This window comes from Capsicum annuum, unplaced genomic scaffold, assembly GCF_002878395.1.
Source record: "Capsicum annuum cultivar UCD-10X-F1 unplaced genomic scaffold, UCD10Xv1.1 ctg63809, whole genome shotgun sequence".
Classification (NCBI taxonomy): domain Eukaryota; kingdom Viridiplantae; phylum Streptophyta; class Magnoliopsida; order Solanales; family Solanaceae; genus Capsicum; species Capsicum annuum.
Window position 1 is genome coordinate 1 of NW_025872894.1, and position 4,935 is coordinate 4,935.

Consider the following 4,935-nt stretch of genomic DNA (forward strand, 5'->3'; position numbering starts at 1 on the left):
AGTATGACCAGGCGTGGACAATATTCAATCCTCTGTATTTTTAAGGGGCTCCAGGAACATTAGAGTCGATGAAGACCCATGCCCACTGTGTCTACTGCATATGATAATTTCAACTGCCGCTTATAGACCACGACATCACACGATAAATCTAGGAAGGAATGGAGCATGAGTGAGGCCTTTTTATTCACCCTGCACATGAAATACGAGGGGCGAAAGATAATGAATTGAACTTGATAATGCCTGGGCATTAGGAATGCAACAGAGGAAACTGACTTCAAGCAAGCCTAAATTATGCTTACCCCACGACTGAGATGTCATGCAGGTTAGGCCGTTGGGAATATTTTCATAATATTTTTATATTTTAAAAATATTTTTCTATTTTTTATTTATTTTTACTTATTTTTTGAATTTTTATAAATAATATTTGAAAAAAAAATATTTTCTTAATGAAAATTATCATTTACAAATTACGTGACTCTTTTGTGAGTGGATAGGCTCTGTCTTACATCAAAACGTAAAGTTCTAGTTCGCACATGTCTAGTCTGATTCTCTGGCAAAATCATGTCTACTCTTGTCACTTGGGTTTTTTTTCTTAAGCATATATAAGGGGGTAGAGGTGTTGAAAGCACTTCAAGGTAACTGTCGCTATTTGGCATAGGCGCTCACTTGGCATGTCGGCGTGCAGTGTGGTCATATGACAGCATGCATGGCTAGTGTGTGCAATCTGACTGTGCCCGCAAAACAACGTCAACAGCGCTTCATTATACACTCATGTTGTCTATCGGTGGCGTCATTCAAGATGGGGCTGTTGGCGCTTGATTTTGGATGAGATGATGCTTTTGTGTGTGCGGTGAGCTTTGGATGCTACTCTCAGGGCAATCTACAGGCGCTGCACGCATGGGTCCGAGCCAAATCCACGGCGAGTGTTGGCGGCCGACTTGGGTGGTGCCCGTGCACAAGCCTCAACGCACTTTCAACTCCTCTGCTCCCCCCCAGTGGTGGGCTATTGTGTCAAGTGGGACTTGTTTCAGCCTTGCAATGTCCGCATGGACAGTAACGCACAACATCTATTATTGGGCTTTGGGGCCAGTCATGTCCGTGCATCGACGGAGTATTTGGACTCACGACGCGTGAGTAGTGTTAGGCATATGCGGTTAGGTTAGATCCCTGCTCGAGTATTGCTGTCTTGACCCACTTTCCATCTCAGTCGTGGGGTAAGCGCAGTTTAGGCTTGCTCGAAGTCGGTTTCCTATGCTACATACCTAATGCCCAGGCATTATCAAGTTTTATCGATCGCCTTTTGCCCCTTGTATTTTATGCGCAGGGTGAACTGAAAGGCCGCCCTCGTATCCCACGCCTTCCTCACTTCATCGTATGATATCGTGGTCTATGAGAGGTGGTCAGGATTCTCGGATGCACTACATGCAGTGGGAATGGGGTCTTCATTGGCTTTTATCTGCCCTTTATGATGCTCCTTGCAAATAATGATCGCGCTCACCTTGAATCCGTCCACGGCCTCACGGGCAGGCTAGGTTCATATGATGCCAAGATCAATGAGGAATGCTACTTGGTTGATCCTTCCAGTAGTCATATGGTTGTCTCAAATATTAAGCCATGCATGTGTAAGTATGAACAAATTCAGACTGTGAAACTGTGAATGGCTCATTAAATCAGTTATAGTTTGTTTGATAGTATCTACTACTCAGATAACCGCAGTAATTCTAGAGCTAATATGTGGAACAAACCCCAACTTCTGGAAGATAAAAGGTCAATGCAGGCTCGGCCTATTGCTGCGATGATTCATGATAACTTGATGGATCGCACGGCCATTGTACTGGTGATGGATCATTTAAATTTCTGCACTATCAACTTTTGATGGTAGGATAGTGGACTACCATGGTGATGACGAATGATAAAGAATTAGGGTTCGATTCCAGAGAGGGAGCCTGAGAAGTGGCTACCACATCCAAGGAACGCAGCAGATGTGTAAATTACCTAATCCTGACACGGGGAGGTAGTGACAACAAATAATAATACCGAGCTCAATAAGTCTAGTAATTGGAATGAGTATAATCTAAATCCTTTAATGAGGATCCGTTGGAGGGGAAGTCTGGTGCCAGCAGCCACGATAATTCCATCTCTAATAGCATATATTTAAGTTATTGTAGTTAAAAATCTTGTAGTTCGACTTTGGGATAGGCCAGTCGGTCTACCTATAGTGTGCACCGGTCGTCTCATCCCTTTTATCAGCGATGAGCTCCTGGCCTTAACTAGTCAGGTCTTGCCTCTGGCGCTGTTACGTTGAAGAAATTAGAGTGCTCAAATCAAGCATATATTGTATACATTAGCATGGGATAACATTATAGGATTTCAGTCCTATTACGTTGGCCTTCGAGATCAGAGTAATGAATAACAGGGATAGGGATAGTCTGGGGCATTCGAATTTCATAGTTAGAGGTGAAATTCTTAGATTTATGAAAGACGAACAACTGCGAAAGTATTTGCCAAGGAATTTTTCATTAATCAAGAATGAAAAATGGGGGTTCAAAGACGATCGAATCCCGTCCTAGTCTCAACTATAAACGATGCTGATCAGGGATCGATGGATGTTTCTTTTAGGACTCCGCCAGCACCTTATGAGAAATCAAAGTTTTTAGGTTCTGGGGGGAGTATGGTCTTAAGGCTGAAACTTAAGGAATTGATGGAAGGGCACCACCAAGAGTGGAGCATGCGGCTTAATTTGACTCAACACGGGGAAACTTACCAGGTCCAGACATAGTAAGGATTGACAGACTGAGAGCTGTTTCTTGATTCTATGGGTGGTGGTGCATGGACGTTCTTAGTTGGTGGATCGATTTGTCTAGTTAATTCCGTTAACGAATGAGACCTCAGCCTGCTAACTAGCTATGAGGAGGTATCCCTTCACAGCCAGCTTCTTAGATAGACTACGGCCTTTTAGTCCGCGGAAGTTTGAGGCAATAACAGGTCTGTGATGCCCTTAGATGTTATGGGCCGCACGCATGCTACACTGACGTATTCAATGAGTTTCACCCTTGGCTGATAGGCCCGGGTAATCTTTGAAATTTTATCATGATGGGGATAGATCATTGCAATTGTTGGTCTTTAATGAGGAATTCCTAGTAAGCGCGAGTCATCAGCTCGCGTTGACTACATCCTTGCCCTTTGTAGACATTGCCCGTCGCTTCTACCGATTGAATGATCCGATAAAATATTTGGATCGTGGAAACGTGGACGGTTTTCTGCCCACGACGTCATAAAAAGTCCATTGAATCTTATCATTTAGAGGAAGGAGAAGTCATAACAAGGTTTTAGTAGGTGAACCTGTGGAAAGATCATTGTCGAAACCTGCACAGTAGAACGACCCATGACTGGGTTTAATAATTGGGGAGCCCACACGGGAGAAGTGCTTTCTCCCTCCTCACGAGCGCCTCCCCCTCGTTCTCGACGTCCGCTCCTAGAGCGCGCGTCGAGCGACTAACGAACCCCGATGCGGAAAGTGCCAAGGAATACTCAAATTGACTGCCTGCCCTTTGTGCTCCATTCGCGGCGTGAATCTGGGGCACGTGTACTTCTCTTATAAACAAAAACAACTCTCGGCAATAGATATCTCGGCTCTCACATCGATGAAGAACGTTGCAAAATACGATACTTGGTGTGAATTGCAGAATCCCATGAACCATCGAGTCTTTAAAAGCAAGTTACGCCCAAAGCCATTAGTCCGAGGGCACGTCTGCCTGGGCATCACGCATCGTGTTTTCCCCTTGCATCGCGCCTCAATCACAGGGCGTGCTGTCATGGCGGGGCGGATACTGGCCTCCCGTATGCCTCGAGCTCGCGGCTGGCCTAAATGCATGTCCATGTCCACGGATGTCGCGGAAGTGGTGGTTGTAACTCAAGTCTCTTTGTTGTCGCGGCTACAGCCCATCGTGCGTCTAGAATCTGGGACCATACCGTGCTTAGGCACTCCGACTGCGACCCCAGATCAGGAGGGATTACCCGGTCAGTTTAAGACTATCAATAAACGGAGGAAAATAAACTTACAAGGATTCCCTCAGAAACGACAAGCAAACCAAGAATAGCCAACCTTAGAATTGAGCGGCTTCATCATCCGAATTATAGTCTGGAGAAGCTTCCTCAGTGGCAGACCGGCCCAAGTCCCCTAAAAGGGGTGCTAGAGAGGGTGAGAGCCCCATTGTGCTCGGACCTTATCGCACCACGAGGCGCTATCTATGAGTTGGGTTGTTTGGGAATGCAGCCCAAATCGGGCGATGAATTCCGCCCAAGGCTAAATACGAGCGAGAGGCCGATAATGAACAAGTACCGTGAGGTAAAGATGAAACCGACTTTGAAGAAAGAGTCAAAGAGTGCTTGAAATTATCGGGAGGGAAGCGGAAAAGAGACGGTGATATGCCCCAGTCGGATGTGGAACGGAGATGAGCTGGTTCGTCGTTCGACTCAGGGTGTGGACCAACATGGATTGGGGGAGGCCAAAGCCCGAGCTCTTGGTACGCTCGTGGAATGTCGTCTCCTCAATTGTGGCAGGCAGTGCGTGCCTCCGATGTGCTTCAACATCTGCGCACTTCGGATGCTGGCCTGTGGGCTCCCCATTCAACCCATCTTGAAACACAGACCAAGGATTCTGACATGTGTGCGATTCAATGTTCGAGTAAACCCATAAGACGCAAGGAAGATGATTGGTGGGATCCCCCTGAGGGGTGCATCGCCGACTGACCTTGATATTCTGAGAATGGTTCTAGTGTGAGCATACTTATCGAGACCCAAAAGATGGTGAACTACGCCTGAGCAGGGCGAAGCCATATGAAACTTTGGTGGAGGCCCACAGCGATACTAACGTGCAAATCATTCATCTGACTTGCGTGCACCACATGCTAAGTGCACGGATTCACCAATGAA

At 46.3% G+C, this 4,935-nt stretch overlaps 1 non-coding gene across 1 annotated transcript; it reads left to right on the plus strand.

Moving 5' to 3' along the window:
- The first annotated feature begins 3,609 nt into the window (after nucleotides 1-3,609).
- LOC124893687 lies at nucleotides 3,610-3,765 on the plus strand. Its single transcript, XR_007050859.1, has one exon. It is a non-coding gene; the product is annotated as a 5.8S ribosomal RNA (ribosomal RNA).
- The last annotated feature ends 1,170 nt before the right edge of the window (nucleotides 3,766-4,935 follow it).